Source organism: Natator depressus, chromosome 7 (genome assembly GCF_965152275.1).
Source record: "Natator depressus isolate rNatDep1 chromosome 7, rNatDep2.hap1, whole genome shotgun sequence".
Classification (NCBI taxonomy): Eukaryota; Metazoa; Chordata; order Testudines; family Cheloniidae; genus Natator; species Natator depressus.
In genome coordinates, this window is record NC_134240.1 from 3,627,075 (window position 1) to 3,645,617 (window position 18,543).

At 41.4% G+C, this 18,543-nt stretch overlaps 1 protein-coding gene across 5 annotated transcripts in view; it reads right to left on the bottom strand.

Annotated features, from left to right (window-relative positions):
• The window catches only part of FHIT (fragile histidine triad diadenosine triphosphatase), a 1,060,586-nt gene that overhangs the window by 892,174 nt on the left and 149,869 nt on the right, over window positions 1-18,543 (bottom strand). For 3 of the 5 annotated variants that reach the window (XM_074957361.1, XM_074957360.1, XM_074957359.1), the window contains one exon: window positions 8,079-8,146. The exons of 1 other annotated variant lie outside the window; for it this stretch is intronic. The gene's annotated coding sequence lies outside the window, so the exon portion shown is untranslated. Of the gene's footprint in view, window positions 1-8,078; window positions 8,147-14,484; window positions 14,633-18,543 lie in introns of those variants that run through there. One more of the 5 variants, XM_074957363.1, reaches the window with a different exon arrangement.

Genomic DNA, 18,543 nt, shown 5'->3' on the forward strand with positions numbered 1-18,543 from the left:
ACACTGTTATTCCATTAACTATAATTTCATGAAACTACGAGGTTGTCATAGTTAACAGAGTGAGAGCTGTGATCAGAACATAACAGCATCATTAAAACATGAAACAACCAAACAGTATTGGCTTTAGACAGGGGCTTGTATGTCACTACTGATCAGCCATAGCATTCTCTCAACAGGTACTGTGGATTATAAATTCAAATCCCACATTAGAGACTGAACTCACGATAAATGAGGCCACAGTGCTTAAAATATAATTCCATATAGAAAGGCTGATTAACAAATACTACAGGTGAAAGTCCAGGTAATTCCACACACATAATCTATATTCTGCTACTGCAAGGCATTCTCAGATCATTGGAAACTGTATTACAATATATTTTGCATTTTTAATTACCATGGAAGTGCCCAGATCAATGGATGGGTGGCTTTTCCTACAATGTGTAAGTAAAAAACATCACCACTTACATAGTAATATGTATTAGTTATTGTTCCGAGCACGCTCCTATATCAATATAAATTAATTTGTAATGAAAGCCCATAAATAGGATTTAATTAGAGAAATTAAATAATTACCATCTGTTTATTTTAAAATGTAATTTGCCGTAAGTTTACACACGTGACCCTTAAAACAAACAAGATCTAACTCAGTTCTCTGATATACCATTGTTAACCAAGAGAAACTCCATTAAAGTAAAGCAGGCAGCCAAATTTACACTAGTGGGAGAGAAAAGTATGGCTCACCATCTTTCTCCAATTCACATCCCTATTCTAATTTCCCTTTGCGTTCCATGCTTCCATTCAATCACTACTTCGCCACACAATCTCATTTACCTCCTGCAGCTTCCATTCACTTTGCCCCTTTGTACATGGAAACATCTCCCACATCTTGTCCAAACATCCTGTTTCTTCTCCTTATTCTTCATCTTGGGTCAGATCAATACAACTACGAAAACAACGAGGAAAACAACGAGGAAAACAACTACAGTTACATTCTAAGAGCTTCATTCTGCTCCTCAGTTGGTAAAAAATATGCAGGCACCTCTTATTGCTGCAGGTCTGAATCCAGGACCAACAAGAACATATTTTATCTACAAATCTCTGCACTCCTGTAGCTCCACCCTGCAGAAAGAGCTAAATGTCCCCACGCTGCTCCGTCAGCTCAGAGGGGAGACCTACTCCCCCTATACTTGTCAATGGCTGATTATTTTCAAGAGACAAGCATAATTCCCAGAGGGGTACAGGCATCAGCTATTTAAAAGTGGGCAGTGATGGTTAGGTTTCGGTCACAGCCCCACTGACCTGGCCAGCACTGACCTGGCCAGCATAGCAGGATAGACATGCTTGTGGTTCTTTTTTGTGTGTAAAGGGCTCTGCAGATGTAAAGCAGCAAATATTACTGAGATTACAAAGTATTTGAACAGGTTGGTCAACTGATTTATGGAGCATTACAGGGAGTCAAGATGTAACAGACACACAGAGAAGCCAGGTATACAGCAAGGGCCAGGGTTGACATGAAGCAAAATACACTGTGGTAGTTGCATTTATTTTGTTTTCTTGACAGAATATCATAAAAAGAATCACAAACCACAAAACTCATAATGACAGGAAAAGGTGTATTTAAAACCTTGCTTGCAGAATAACAACAGGTATACTTACAGCAGGCAAATATTTAGTGCCTTTGACAACAGTTGTTTAAATGACAGCACATATGGGCCCTTAACTGACACCCATCTATAGTTCTGCCTATACGAATGCAAGAGCAATCGTGATTGTTTGCAGATTACCACTGAACAGCAGCATAGGCATGTAACCTATTCCTCTGGAATACACCATGGTAATATTACCAAACAATTCAATAACAATTTTAAGGAAGTGGTAATAGTCCATACATAATTAATTTGCTTTAGTCTGTAAGTACATATCTCTCTGTAATACTGCATTAAAACTAGCAGTTACTGCAGCTTAAACCAAACAAACTCACATTTTGTTATTCTGTATCAGAGCCAAGGAGTTCTATTTTAGCTCTCCAACTATTATGCTGAGCAGGCTTCATTATGAATGTCTTTTAATGGAGAACTAAACCCCTTAAATCATAATTTAAGCAAGAAGCATACACAATTATATAAAATAGTATTGCAAAATAGTGTTAACATTATAAATGAAGCTAGGCTTCCGAAACTAAGCATTTCTATCCAAAAAAGCCTAATAAATAATTTGTCCAAAATGCTCTTCTTTTGCATTATGAAAAGCCTGCAGCATGTTTTTCACCATTCATTGCCCATAGTAGGTGTATCTGTATGATATCATCCTACTCCTTATGCACACCCTAAAATAGAACTTTGCCAATGAATTATATTGGCTAAAAGCACAAGTTGTACACTCTGCAGACCACGAATGTCAGAAAGAGGAAAAAACGATGGATGCTTTAGAAACTGCCTGTTATCCTTTTAACGGAGGGCCATTCTGACTCTTACTGTCGATAGTTTTGCTGTTGTCATTCATTGTGCCAATAGAAATCACACTGGGAAACTTTAACACATACTCTGAGGCGAAGGGACTGCGCTAGTCTTTATTATGTACGGAAGTGGCTTCTCACAGACTCTAAGTTGTTGTTATTGTTTCTGTTATTTGAAAGTTTGCACATCAGTGCCAGATTCAAGGATGGCAAATGCCAGTGCAAATCACATCAGAACTATGTGAGTATCAATCCCATCCCTGCACGCTCCCATTCTCCATCACAGCTCCAGTTTTCAGACATGTGTCTATGTCTCTACGCCAGCATAAGCCTTTAACCCAATTTCCCCTTATCACTTTGTCCTCCTTTGTTCCCACAATTATTCCCCTCCCCGCCCCCCACATTTCCTCATCCTCAGCAGCTTCCTTTCATCTGGCTCCTTACCCTTTGCTAACAAACCTGCCCTCAAAAACTCTCTTCCATGATCCTGCCAGCGTGGCTAATGAAGGACCTATCTTCCCTCCTTCCTTTTGCCTCCAAACTTTTCAAATCTGTAACTCTTTTCTCTCTCTTTATTCAGGTTCTTATAATGGGTCCCACCTCTGAAGTGTCAGATCACTTCCCAAGAGTGCAAACAGCAAAAGTGATATCAATCCCTTCCATTCCTGCTCACCACCGGTCAGGAAGGCAGGTTTAATGTCTGGGTTTTTTTTAATATAAATACAAAGTATGAGAATGAAGGTAGTATTGCAGACATCCTGGGCAAAGAAGTCATGTTGCTTTTAGTCTGAATGCAGCAAAGTGAATGGTGACGCTTATTTCATCTAGCAGCAAATTCCATACATGGGTCTTGTTCCCTTGAAGGCTCATGAATTTCCCCTTATTGGTTGACAGTTTCGTTGTTCCCGTGGCAGGGATGGTGTCCCTAGCCTCTGTTTTGCCAGAAGCTGGGAATTGGCAACGGGATGGATCATTTGATGATCATCTGTTCTGTTCATTCCCTCTGGGGCACCTGGCATTGGCTGCTGCCAGAAGACAGGATACTGGGCTAGATGGACCTTTGGTCTGACCCAGTATGGCCATTCTTTTGTTCTTATGTTATGTTCTAACAAAGCAGTCGTGGAAGGTCACGTTCTTAGAAACAGGTCTTTTGGGTAGCCAGGGCCAGTCTCAGGACAACAGCCTTAAAATGAACTCTGTGTTAATGGGGAAGCAGTGCAGACAGCAGCTAATCAGGGTTATGTGTTACCAGTGACCTGTGCTGCTGAGCAAGTGGGCTGCTGTGTTTTGGACCAGCTGGAGTTCTCTCTTGGCACAGGGCTTCACTCCTAGACACAGAGAATCACACTAGTCAAGCCTAGATATTACAAAAGCATAGACCACCATGGCCAAGGCCGTGTGCGGAGAATTGGGTTCAATCTTCTGGCCAGGCGCAGATGGAAGTGAGCATTTTTGTCACTCTGGCTATTTGGATGTCCAGGTGTGTCATAAATATAAAGGGAAGGGTAACCACCTTTCTGTATACAGTGCTATAAAATCCCTACTGGCCAGAGGCAAAATCCTTTCACCTGTAAAGGGTTAAGAAGCTAAGGTAACCTCTCTGGCACCTGACCCAAAATGACCAATGAGGGGACAAGATACTTTCAAATCTGGAGTGGGGGGAAATAGGCTTTTGTCTGTCTGTGTGATACCTTTGCTGGGAACAGATCAAGGATGCAAGCCTCCAACTCCTGTAAAGTTAGTAAGTAATCTAGCTAGAAAATGCGTTAGGTTTTCTTTGTTTTGATTTGTAAATTCGCTATGCTGGAGGGAATGTGTATTCCTGTTTTTGTGTCTTTTTGTAACTTACGGTTTTGCCTAGAGGGATTCTCTATGTTTGGAATCTGACTGCCTGTGAGATTATCTTCCATTCTAATTTTACAGAGTGTTTCTTGTATCTTTGTTTGTTCTTCTAACAAAGTTCTGTTTTTTAAGAATCTGATTGGGTTTCTAGGGTCCTAAGAAACCCAAGCTGGTCTGTGCTCAACGTGTTTATTCTCAAGCCTCCCCAAGAAAGGGGGTGTAAGGGCTTAATGGGATTGCTGGGTGACAAGGAACTCTAAGTGGTCCTTTTCCCTGGTTCTTTGTTAACACGCTTGGTGGTGGCAGCATACTGTTCAAGAACAAGGCAAAGTTTGTGCCTTGGGAAAGTTTTTAACCTAAGCTGGTAAAAATAAGCTTAGGGGGTCTTTCATGCAGGTCCCCACATCTGTACCCTAGAGTTCAGAGTGGGGAGGGAACCTTGACAAGGTGCAGTGTGGAATCTAAAAATGACCCCCAAGAATATGGACCAATTTAACAATCTGAGGGTAGATGCTTTAAATGGAAGGGGCTATTGTGGAAAAAGTTATTCCCAGCAGGAAGCAGAAGAGTGCCTGCATTTGCTGAAGTTGAGTTAAATTTGTCTATGTAATATGTTTCTTGACAAAAATCCTTCCCAGGCATTAGAAAACCAAATCCTGTTGAAAGGATGTGACCCAAGTCAAGAACAAGTATTTAGACCCTTATTTTAGTTAGTTTCAGTTTATTGACTGTACTTTCGGAGAATGAGAAGACTGATAAAGCATCCAGTAAAGTCTATCATCTCATCTTGTAGCTGTTCTGTTGTCCATCTTTACTCCTTTTTAGTCTAATTTATTGTGTAGCCCCAGTGATTAAAGGGGAATGAAACAGCGGGGGAGCCTCACAGAATTAACCAGAGAGAAGAGTAAGCACTGCTTACCCAAACCCAGGAGAAAAGAGGAGGAGCTAACCTCTCTTGTTAGCACAGGTTGGGGACATGCGCAACTGCAAAATTCCCTTTATTTTAACACCAGTGTAGCACTGTAGGTAAAGGAAACAAATTTTTTTACAGTTCATTCTAAACAATATACTGACATACTCAGGACTTGAAGCTTGAGATTTTATTTTCTAAACAAGTACTTTCCACATATTTTCCTTTGGATCAAAACTTCAACAGTCATCCCCACCCTGAGCAGAGAGGGCAGGGCTGAGGCACATGAAAGATTACCAGAGCAGAGATGTTGGCAAGCACTGCAGTATATACAGAGGAGCCTTAAATGCAAGAACAAGAAGTTTGACCTTGTTGCATAAAGCAATAAACCAGTAAAGCAGAACCACTGAAGTGATTTAAAGGAGGAGGATGCTACATGATCAAAGCAACAGTAAAGAGAGATGACTTTGCCAGCAGTATTTTGATGGTCTGGACTGAAGGTCAAAGATACTTACTGTAACCTTAAAATAATGCTTAATAATTGTCAACATTACACTCAAAGTTCTATGTACAAGTAGACATATGTTCTCAGTCAATAGTAAAACTTTAAAATGAAAAATTGAACGATCTTACAATTTAAATACACTTGTAATATTTCCCAATGCTGTATTCACGTTTGATATCACTTGAAAGGGCTTACTGAACTGAGAAGAGGGACACAAATTCAAAATGACAGAACAAAGTACTGTGTATGGCTCAGTTATGAATGTTTACACTTTTCAAAAAAAGTCATCTTGGTTTGTAAACCACAGACAGACACTCTAACCAATGGGAGAACACACAAAAGATCTGAATTGTGAAGAGTTAGTCTTCTTCTATTATTTATCTTTCATCAGTTTGTTTGTTTTTTGTTATACCTCACTAAGGCTGTTTTTCTCCCTCTTTTCCATCTCGCTTTAATCAGCTAACAGGAAAGTATCTTACATGTAAATTTGAGTTCAACTACTTCCTTCAAACACTTACCAAGGTGGACAGTGGGACACGTCCCTTAACAGCAGGAGGGCCATGAAACTCCCCTCTTCCGTCTCTAGGGGTAACTTCCTGGGAAGTGAGTGCATGGATCGTGTGACTGAGAGCTTGTCTATATGAAGTCAGTGAGTAGCAAGCCGGGGTACAAACCTACCTCATATTAGCTTGTTATGCACTGTCCATATGGACCTAGTGCTGCACACTAGAAATTCCCTAGTGAGCTTTAAGCTACTTCCTTTTCAAAGTGGGGAGATGAAAGCGCACTAAGGAACTTTTAGTGTGCACCAGCAGGGTCCACACGGACATATAGCATGTGGGAGGCTAGTGAGAGGTAGATTTACACCCCAACTTGCCATGCATTAACTGTTTGTATAGACAAGCCCTGAGTGAATGGGGAGGGGGTGAATGGGACTGACAAGTGTCATGCCTTGGGTGGCACGCTCACACATTTGAATTCCCACATCACACCTGCCTGCATCTGTGCTGGAATGTCATATATCCTGGTGAGGGGGGAGGAGGGGAAAATGGGACAGCAGTCAAGCCTCAATGTTTCATGTGGATTTCCTCCTCCAGGCAATGGAGGCTGCTGTAGAGCCACAGTCTCTCTTACTCCTCCCCATCCCCTTTTCAGTGCTCCCCTGCTGCCCCACTGAGAGGAAAGACAGACAGTAGCATGAGCCCTGCTGCCATGATAAAGGACTATAGCTGGGGGAGTGAAATGGTGGGGATGGGGGAGCCCAGCAGAGAAGAAGGGAGTTTGTGTGTGAAAGGGAAGTGGGAACCACAACTGGGAAAGAAAGGAATTGAGGAGGAGGCATAAATCACAGTTTCTCCATTAAGGAGGAAGAAGCCCTAGCAGCAGCTCCCTTGCTTCACTCACACCTCTTGCAAAGGGCATCATATAAGGAGCTTTTCAAAACTTGGCACCTGAGGATGAGTGGAGAGTTGGGCTGAAGGGAGAGATCAATGAATGAATGGGAGCAGTGAGATTCCGGGGAGAGTAGAAAGGTTGGGGGAGGATTTGAATGTTTATGAGTACACATATGAGCAACTGAGATGATTCTGGAGGCCCTGAAGGAGAGACTGAAGTAAGAAAGAAGAGGGGGAGCTTCAAAGAGAACATGGGGAGGTGAGGGAAGAGGACACAAAAAATGTTGTGCCAGAACAAAGGAGGTGGATAGAGAAGGGAACAACAGACAGACACGAGACTTGAGGAATTGAACTGTTTTGAAGTGGGGAGTTCTTCCTGCTGGCTCACTCTGTATTGTGTTTGATGGGTTGGCTTTTCTTTAGAAGACTTTAATTTTTTTGTATTCAGCCCTTACTCTAAGGTACTGAGCTATCTCACAATAAGCTCCTTATAAATAGATTAAATAATAAATTATTCCCTGTACATAAACACATTCCCATATCGATTCTTTTCTCTCTGGTAAACTAATTAAGCCGACATCAGGGCAAAGTCTGGAAGTATACTAACTTCTAATTATGCCCCTGTATCCAAATGTTTGACCGGGACCTTAGTCATTATCAGTGGAAATTTCAGAGTGGAAATCTTGGTTATACGAAGAACCTTTGTTTACTTTGTAAACTATTAAAACAAAAGTGATTTATTTTCTTAGGCTATTCCTATCTCAGACAGTAACCACATTTGGGAAGATTTCTGAAGCAGTCCTGTGTGGGGATTTACTCTTAAATATTCCTGAAAATTATCATTGGTATTATTACTAATTGCCCATAGTGCCCAAAGTGTGATAAGAAATTTCCAAATAGAACAGAAAGCACAATCCCTTCCCTGGAAATTCACAGTTTAAAGACACACAAAAGCAATTAACTTGACCTTACCTGCTAAAAGGCGTAACCCCGCTTGACACCTTTTACACAGCTCGTGAAGTCACTTGAGGCCAAATAACCTGAAAAATAGGGAGGTGGTTCGACTTCCAGGAGGCAGTCATTATGTAAACTTAATTCAAGCTCTATAACACAACTTTAAAAAAAAAACCTTCATGAAATCAATAACTTTTGTCTGGAGACCACAAACTTGCTGCTATATCTTATACGTACAGGTACTAAAATTTATTCCGTAATAGGAGAGGTTAAATCCTTTGGGTGAAATCCTAGACCCACCGAATTCAATGAGAGTTTTGCCCTTTACTCCAAAAGAGCCAGGATTTCACACATCATATTATAAAATGGACTTAAAAATTGTGACTATCTTCACTAAAGGCTAGATCCACAGAAGGCCTTAGGCACCTAAAATGGCAGGTAGGCACCTATATCCAACATTTAGGTGCCATTGAGATCCTCCAAACCCTTGCTCAGCCACCACCTAACTTACAGATACCTAAAATCCCTTGATGCCTAAATCTCCATTCCCTATGTTTCAGCCTCTGGGCATGTGCACTGCTGCCTCATTTAGATGCCTGGGCAATTATCTCATGCCCAAGGCCCAGCAGGACCCTTAAAGTAGGTGTTTTCCTACCAATCTTGCCTGAGCCAGTAGGCATTCTCTGAGCATTCCTACACTGATACGACTCAGCCAGGAGGGGAGGGAGGCAGAGAGCAAGAGGAAGCAGCAGCAGCCCACCATATCATCTTTAGCCCATTGAGAGTTCATCAGTGCGCACTAGTGTGCAGCAGAAGGTCCAGACAGTTAGTATGCAGGAGGTTAGCACACTTCACATTCACATCCTGGCTTGCCATGCACTAACTAGCCATGTAGACAAGCCCCGAGAAAGATCCACACCATAATATCCCATAACCCAGTGCTTAGGAAACTCCCCTGAGAGGTGGAAAACCCAAATTCAAAGCTTCAAAACCCTTCTCAACATCAGGCTGGGGAGGGGTTGGGGGTAACTGAACCCTTGTCTCCCACATCCCAGGTGAGTGCTCGAACCACTGGCCTAAAGGTTAAAAGAGTGCCTCTTCTCCGCCCCCAGCCATTTCTTGCAAAAAAAACAGTTTAGGCACCTAAGTCCAGGAGAGGGTTCACAGCTGAGACTTTCAAGCAGAGTTAAGTGCCTGACTCCCTGAGAGGAGCAGGGCTTAGGCCATGCCCCTCTGCTCAGTATTTCCTACTTGATACCTTAGACAGCTCCTTGATCAGCTCACTGCCTTTTGTGGATCCCATTCTTAGGCCTTGTCTACACTATTGCAATAAGTTGACCTAAGTTACACTACTTAGGTCATAGCTTAGGTCAACTTACTGTGGTGTCTACACTGTGCTGTGGCAACGGGAGGCGCTCTCCCGTCGACTTACCTTAATCTTCTCCTTCTGGTGGAGTACAGGAGTCAATCAGAGAGTGCTCTGAGGTCGATTTAGCGGGTCTTCACTAGACCCGCTAAATCAACCCCTGCTGATCACAGTAGCATTGATCCCCGGGAAATGTAGACAGGGGCTTAGTCGCCTAACTCTTCCATGCACTGTATAGGGAGCCTAGGCATCTAACTTGGGGCTATGAATTCCACTGGATGGCAAGGCACCTAAAAGTAAGGCACTGCAATGGTCAGCATTGCAACATCTCAGTGCCTTTGTGGATCTAGCCCCAACTGTTACTTACACTGTTCTAATATTGGAACATTGTAATATCTCAGAATGTTAGCTAAGCCAGTTCCAGTTTTGAAAAATCTGACAGCTTTACTTAGATATTCCATTATTAGATGTCTCATCTGAATAACTGGCTGCACTTAGGTTGTGCATACAGACTATGTGAATATTTAACTACTACTACTTCTTTGTTTAAATCTTTTATTTAAAAGTGGAAAGACTATTCTACCAAACTATTCATAATCAAGGTTACAGAAGGAAATACATCAACATACAGTAATTGAGAACATTTCTAAACACATCTTAAAGAAGCATGGGATACAGAAATTAAGCAAAATATCCTATGTTGTGCCAAATGATAGCAATATTGTGGACTATAGAAAAGCTACTGGTCCCCATCTATCCAATTTCACTACTATAGCAAATGCCAAATAAAAGCGATACCTTCAAGAAATCCCATCTTTCTGTAGATATGCTTTGGGCATTAAGTGTGAGCTGTTTAATGGTCACTCAATGCCATAAAAAAATTATCTATCTAAATCAAATCCCATTACACAAATTCTCCTTCTTTCTTTGTTTCTTCCTTTTTTGTTACTAGGCAGTCAAGGGAGCTAGCTAGCTCATTCACTCAGGGTAGAGAAAGAACTGATGAGATGTGGGGTCCTTAAGATTCTCATTGGAAATTTTTCTCTCCCAGCAGGTGCAGAATGGTATAAGCTCCCATCCCTACTCCTCCTGCCAACTGTCTGGATTGCCATATGTGAAACACACAGAACTACTATTTTCAGTCTTTTTAAAAAAATGGAGGGGATAAAATTTGGTCTGCTCAGCAGAGTTTTGGTAGAGGTTGTTTTGTTTTGTTTTGTTTTTCGTTTAAAGCCACCTTCCATTAAAAAAAAAATCACAAAATAGCAGTAATAGAAAATAACTAGTATAAATCCATCAAAGGAAAAGTAAAGTAAGCGACAGTAGGAAGAAAAGGGCAGTGGTAGAGTTACATTTTAAGAATTTTAAAATTAACATCTTAAAATGTTGTGTGTCTGTTTATTCAAATAAGCATTTGATTTTATAAAACAGAGCTAGCAAATGATTAATTCAGAGGGTTTTTTAAATTGGTTATTTTGTTAATGAGCTCACTCCTGGTAGGGGCTTTCCAAATGCCCGGAGGGACAGAGTCTTCCTTAGGAAAAACACAAAGTAAAGACTGTTCAATTGGTCAAGCTTTAAAAATCAGCTACAATTCAGCTGTAGTGAAAGGTATATGGATTTTTATCATGTGAACAACAAACAGTATATTCCTTTCAGTTTTAAATAGCAGATTTGATCCACGGTTGTACTCTCCCTACACTCACAGAACTGGTGCTTAGATCAATAGAAGAGCCACACATGTAAGGACAGAAGGATAATAAAGATCAGCAATTGCAGGGTGAGAGACTCAGAAACAATTTAAGGGCAAGAAGATTTACTGGCCACTTGTGACAAGAGCTGAGAGCAACATAGTAAATAATCATAATTCCTTTTACTGGAAAATAAAATGGCTAAGGGGAAAACTGAGACTGTCTCTGTGCAGGTGCGTCATCACACCGTGCCCACTCACAAGGCTATGCCCTATGAGAGCAGGGTGTCCTAACACAGATGGCAGCACTGAACACCTGAGAGGGGCATGGCCTTAGCCCTGCCCTGCCCACTGTATGTCTGCTCCAGTTGGGAGATACAGTCCGCCCTTCTATGTAAGGTGCAGGAAAGAGCCACTGGTATTACAACAGAGCAAGTGGAGGTAAGGCTGTCCTATGCAGGTAAAATGCTTCCTTCTACCAGGACTCAGGCAGTGCAGTTCCACACTGCTCTCATCATGGATCTCATCCTGCCTAGCAGCCTTAACCTGAAGTTTATTTAAAAAAATGTATAATTTAGATGAATGAAATTAAAGACGTTCCACAATTTTTAAGAGAAGCCTTTTAAGTTCAATGATTTGCTATGAAAAAACATTAATGGTGCCAGAGGAAGTATTATATGCTATTATTAGATGAACAATAAATACATTTTTAAAAAATTATCTTAAATGGAAATATAGCAACAGATTTGAAGAAACCACACAAGACTTTCTTCAGAATGAACACTTCATGTAACAGTCAACAGAAAGCAGCTCCTCCAGTTTGTGTAGGCCATCAGTAAAAGCAATCTAACATATAACAAGACGAAATCTTTCCTCTGAATAGGAAGAGTGTTTCCATCAATTAGCTTTAGTATGCAAAATATAATAACCGAGTTCAGGAATGGACTCTTTTTACTTTTGTCTTGAAATCTAACTGGATTCTCATGCTAAACTCCACAAGCTGCTCTTTAACAGGTTTAACTAATTTACTAGTTGCCTCAATTTTGAATTTTATCTTAACACAGTATTTAACTTTATCTTTTAAGCATGCAAAATATTTCAGCATCCATGCTTAGTATTTAATATATTAATATCAGAAGCCTTTTTCCCAGGAATTCTATTTAAAGGATCACCTGTCATATTAAATGCGAGTTCCTGTGTGAAATGACACAGCAAAAGTGATAACCCGTATGAATTATAACTAAACCAATGGAAGATTGTTGTTCTATGTTTTATTGCTTTTGATATTTCTTTAGCAATCATCATTGCAGTCTGTCTCAACAATTCCCTGTGCACTGACATTCACAATAATGTGTTTTCATCACAAAGTTAGGCACTGTCATTAGATTTAGCAAAAGGCTATATTTTGCAGTTTCCAACCATTTTTCACACCTCACTGCTTCATTGGGATGGGAATGCAACAGTTTTTACATCTGTCATCTTTAGTTATAGTTACATGAATACAAGCGTTAATAACAGATTACTGGAAATTTATAGAGAGATGATTAAGTAGATATGTTCTTGTTATCCAACATTGTTCTGGGGTTAGGAAAGAAGGACATGTCATAGTCTACTGATGCGGCAGAGCAGATTTGTCAACCACAGCTTAATCCTCTGTAAAGCTTACTGTAGGGGGGAGGCGTGGTGTCCCTCAGAGATTGACAAGGAGGGACCACAACCCGCTCCTTGGTTTGCAGAGCCAGGAAGGCTGCGCCCGCCCTGCCGGAAGCTGAGGGGCGGGACAAGAACGGATGTATAAAAGGTGGGCCCTGCAGCTCAGTTGGGCTGGAGCTGCTGAGGGAGACAGACCCATCCTGCTTGCTGCTGGAGCCCAGAGAGAACCCCAGCCATACCTAGGACTTGCCAGAGCTGCCAGTCAACCAAGACGCCAAGGAGCTGCTGGGACTACCACTGGCAACCTACCCTGGGGAGACGAGGACACCCACAGAACAGCAGTACCACGCAAAGGGGACATAGGAAGTAGCCCAGGATGCCCGACGCTTTGTTGCTCTGACTTGACTGCAGACCAAAGCCCCATATCCGTTTGGTGCCCTGCCCTGCCTGAGAGCCTGGGCTCATAGACTCAGTACAGCTCAGTCCAGCCTGAGAGGCCTCACCTTTAAAGACAGCTAATTTTCACCTGATTGAGCACCATGACAAGAGCGTGACCATGAGGAGGCATGGCCTCCCTCAGATATTGACAAGGAAGGACAGCCACGCACGCTTACACTTACAAAACACATATTTATTCAGTTTCATTATTTTATATCTACTTAATTCATACTTCCTTTTGATTTCTTACAATCACTCAACACAAAATACATTGGTTGTCAATGGTTGGGATGCTTTGAGTTATAAGCAGCAACGGTGCTTAATGAAGGCTTTGGCCTACAACTTTTCAAATTCATCAAGTGGTATAAAGATGCACAAGCTTTTTTTCACTCTACACAGAAAGCAATTCTCTATTACCGAACCTTTGTATTAAAGACACAACATAGGTGAAGCCACCAAACCAGTAAATACTTTCACTGCAGTTTAATTCTCTCAAGGGAAACAAAAAAGTAGCTTGGAGAATATAATGATTTGTAGGTCACTGAGGAATGGGCACTTTGGGGACAGAGTAAGCACAGATCAGCTTTCAATGAAAGAATGCCGTGCAAAGGAGCAAATTTGACTCTCTCTTCCTCTGAATATACTTCTTTGTCACCACCTTAGCATCCCATTCTGAGGTCACGGAAGATCGTGAAAAGCAGTCCCAAAATATGATATTGTAAAAGGACATTCATATTAAAGAATAGTTGACCCAAGCCAAATAAAAACAAACTATATTCCAAAAAAATAAAAGATTTATAAAGTTTATTTCTTACATAAGGTTTGTAGACATGGATTAGAATCACCTGCTTTGGCTTGGGCACAGAAAAATCTAACAGTTCTCCAGCAGGTGCAGAACTAAGGCCTTGCCTTGACAGACAAGTCTGTGTCTTGGCTATAAAACTGTATCAAGGAGGAAAATCTATTACAAAGAGTGGCAGCTGTAACTGAGATAGGAAATGGCTTTTTAATTTTGGAATTCAGTTCAAGTGCAAGACTGAAATCATCCTTTCCAAAACCTCACTAACATGTCAGATTTTTTAAACAAAGTCATGTCTCTGTTTTTGCTGTACTTGATCAGAAGAACAATTAGTTTAAACAGATTAATACATCAAAAGATTTCTGCTATTATTGCTAAAGTTCTTCCAAGGAAATGGAAAAAAAGTCACAGAAGACACATGAATAATACACTTTTCAAATGTTGTTTTAAGGTTTTTAAATCTCAACCAATTACGTACCATTTGGTAGAAAGTGAAAAGTATTTGTGAAGTTCTCATAGATCTGAAACGCCTGATCATCTGCCAGTGTCAGTGGAGAGTGCTACTTCGGAGAAGACTGCAGTTGGGTAACACTGCCCTCATCAGCAGGTGTCACTGCTATCTACTCTAATTCCAAGTGTTCAAAAGAACAAAAGAAGATTTTGACCTGCTGAGAAAAAAGGCATGGCAAACTTAACATCAAACTAAGAACATACCTTTGATGTCTACCTGATAGCTGTAGTTCTGTTTGCTCTGCAGCGGCAATGCAGACTCTCATAATGAAAGAAAGGATCATCATTTAGGCTACTTACTAAGTAATAAGGCCATTAAACCAAGACTGAGCAGACTTGACTGAAAATGGGTTTAGCAGTATGAATCTAAATCATCTGAAAGATCAGTACAATTCTATTACATTGTACATACACCTGGAAGAGGATCATGAGCAATGACTGCTTCCTTTTTTAACTCATCCTTCATTTCAGCCTTACAAAAAGAATGAACGGAGAAGCGGAGTGGGTGGCAGAGGGACACACTTTTCACAAAGCACTCTCTGCTGAGGTGATGGAGGCGGAGGCTTCCCTCCTCCAGGATCAGATGCCAGCCCACACAATGACGGGGATCAGTGAGCTGAGGAGGGAAGCCTCAGTCAGCCCAATGACCAGCAGTGTTGGGCTCCACCGACTGCTACTCCAGCAGTGGGTTCCCACTAAGCCCACCCACCCAACAAAGGTGAACTGTGCAGGGGATAAGGGGAGGTCTAATCATCTCAGCAAGGGCCTTGTGTGAAGTGGTAACGCAGCCCACACAGAGCCTCCTGCTTCAGCAGATTCCGGTGCCCACCGCTGTTCCCCAAGGAACAGCAATAGTCAGCCCCCTTCTCCTCTACCTTCTTTTCCCCAGCCACCACAATAGCAGCAGTGGCATTCTCACTCCCAGCCAGGCTGAAACATTATAAACCCAGGGTTGTGAGTTCAATCCTTGAGGGGGCCCTTTAGGGAAGAGGCAAATATTGGGGATTGGTCCTGCTTTGAGCAGGGGGTTGGACTAGATGACCTCCTGAGGTCCCTTCCAAACCTGATATTCTATGATTCTATGATTACATGCATCTTGCATCTGGCAGCTCTGTCTGCATACTTGGGGTCCACAGGAATGGCCTGTGACTGCAGCTCACAGCCAGCAGGGGCCATCAGCTCTCTGTGGCACAGAGGCAGCAACCAAAGAGCTGCTGTCTCCCTACTCACCCTGTGGGATCTCAGCAGCTGGGAGATGCTGGCAACTCTGCTGTGTCTAGTGGTTAATCCAGCCCTGCCATCTGGTGGAACGGGAAGAGCCTTAGTGCAATGTTGGTGGTGAAAGCTGGTGCCAGTTGGTGCTTGGTGAGACCCAGCTCTCAGGACCATGTGTTAAGTAAAAAACAAGGGGATATTACTTCGACATAGTGTCAGACAGGTTCAGTCTCCCAGCTGGATGGGGGACTCTAGCTTTGTGGCACCCCAGCTTGGCTCCTGAGCAGCTGCTTCCTTCCATCCAGCGGGAGAACTGCAGACCACCAGGAGATGCACTCTAGGCAGTATCAACAGTTAGTCTGCTTTAGGTAGGATCCTTATGGCCCTGGATGAAAACAACAACAGCCCCACACACACACACCATGGAAGGACTCTGACCATGGGGACTTCACCTAGAAGACTGTGGAGGCCAGAGAAATATGGCTAGAACCACACCGGATAGAGTGATGTAGGGTGTCACTCTAGCCATGTCTTGATGACTGTGTGCATGTTGAGGAACATGCTATAGGCAGGGGGAAACTTGATGGAGGAGTGACACGGGGAAGCTCAAGGGGATGCCAGATTGCAGAGGAATGGAGGCAGAGATGATGGGCTTGATAAGGAAAATTTATTGATTTGAGAGGGAGGAGGAGCAAGGAATTGAAAGTTGTGGTGACAAGGGAATGCAAACAAGGCAATGCATATTCATTTAATATGCAACTTAGGACACTGTAGAATTTGCATAAATTATCCAGCTTTCCAAATTCCTGCAGCCTGTGATTTGTATCACATGATACATTTACAAATATTTGAGTCCCCCGCTTTCTGGGGTTTTTTCCTGTTAAAGCATTATATAATTTGCCAATCTACCAAACAGGTAACTATTAACAGGGATCAGGGCCTTATCCAACTTCCATTAAAGTCAACAGAAATAGTCCCATGGACCTCACTGGCAGTTGGATTTGTTTCTTTGTCACTAGCACTGTCACTACCCCAAATACAGCATCCTTATTCAAAGTCTTTGATCTGAGACCCTTCCTTCAGGAAACAAGCATTTAATCACTTCCAATATTGATAGCTCTGGCCATTCACTACAGCCCACCTACTGACTATATCTGAAAGCAATCCAGTTTAGTTCTGCATAAAAACATGTTAACCCATTCAAAGGGAATAGCTGAACAATTTATTTTACAGAGACAAGGGATTTGAGAGACAACTCAGGATATAGATCAGATATATAAATGGCATCTTTACAATTTAGGAAGGAAAACACAAGCTAGCAGAATTTACTGGCTAGTTAAATTCAGTACGCTACAGCATTAAATTCTGAGCCACGCTTACTAGACATACCAGCAGCAGTACAGCAGTAACCACATCTGTCCCAGTGTCAGCGCAGTGGTGATACTATATCAAACACACTGAATTCATCTTTCAGTAACAGATGAGAATTATTTTAATGAATAATTCACCAAATGGGTTTAACAAATATATTTCTAAGTATCCTACATTTCCCTACAAGCACTAGACACACCAAACCATAGCCTCTATTGATAGTGATAGAATTTACATGCTGAGGCTGTAACCCTGAATTTAATACTAAATTTGCAAACAGGGAACTGTATGTTTTTATATCCTTATGTCCTATTTACTTTGAATAGCCATAATTCGTAGATGAAGGACTATGCACTGCGTGTCTTAAATAGAATGGACCAAATTCCAAAGTCCTTAGTTAGACACTGATCCTGCAAATATTTTAGCATGTGGTTAATTTTAAGTATATGGATATTCCTCTAGTTAAGCAGGTGTATAAGTGTTTGCAGGATTGGAACTTTAGTTTATACTCAGGCATTCTCACACTGAAACCATGACTGAGTAAAAACCGATCCAGGACCATGGAGTCTGGCCCTGTGCGTATATTGTCTTACTAGCTTAATTTTCTTTTTACTTAGTATTGTTGACATTATTTTTAGGGTGAACAATGCTCTTAGTATGTTTTACATTTTTGCTTCTCGACATAAAGTGAAACTGACTGATTTGAATCAACGGCAGTTTTGATTTGCCTTTTAAAACAGTGTTAAAACCAAAGCAGAAGATGGAAAATGAAAGATTAACCTGAAATATAGAGACTTTGGGGGACAGGGAGGGAAAGGTAGATGGAGGAACCTCAGATTCATAATGATGAGTGGGGAATGTAAACCATGGTAATTCCGGGAGTGATTTATTTCATCACATTCTTACATTGCCTTATTATATACAATGGGTCCACTATTTCTTATAAACATAAGGGTATGGTGCCTCTTATTTGATAAAATTACTGTCTTGTTTAGAATTCCAGCGTCAGAGCAACTCAATTTTTCTTCACACCTCTCATAAGCTGTTCATGACAATGCTCTGCTCAGATAAGAGGTGCCCTCTACCACAGATATACATTTATTTTAAAATTACTCATCTATTCACAAGGAAAAGCTCCAATGATGTATGTGTGTATGTTTGTTGTGAGTTCTTTTTTAAATTTAGGAATAAAATGTGTTCTCCTTTCTATTTTCAGGCATTTTTTTCTGGAAAGTATATACCTGTTTACTCCTTTATATCTTCGGGAAAAAATGAAATATCTCTAGGGATATGCTGCCAAGAAGTTGAGAATCTCAAAGGCTACATTAATCAAGTAAGATCTGTGCTTTCAACACTTCACAACTTTCACACTGCAAAAAATGTCAAGAAAGAATAAAAAAATGCATTCTTCTCAGGAATCTTGAAGCCTGTTAAGGGATAT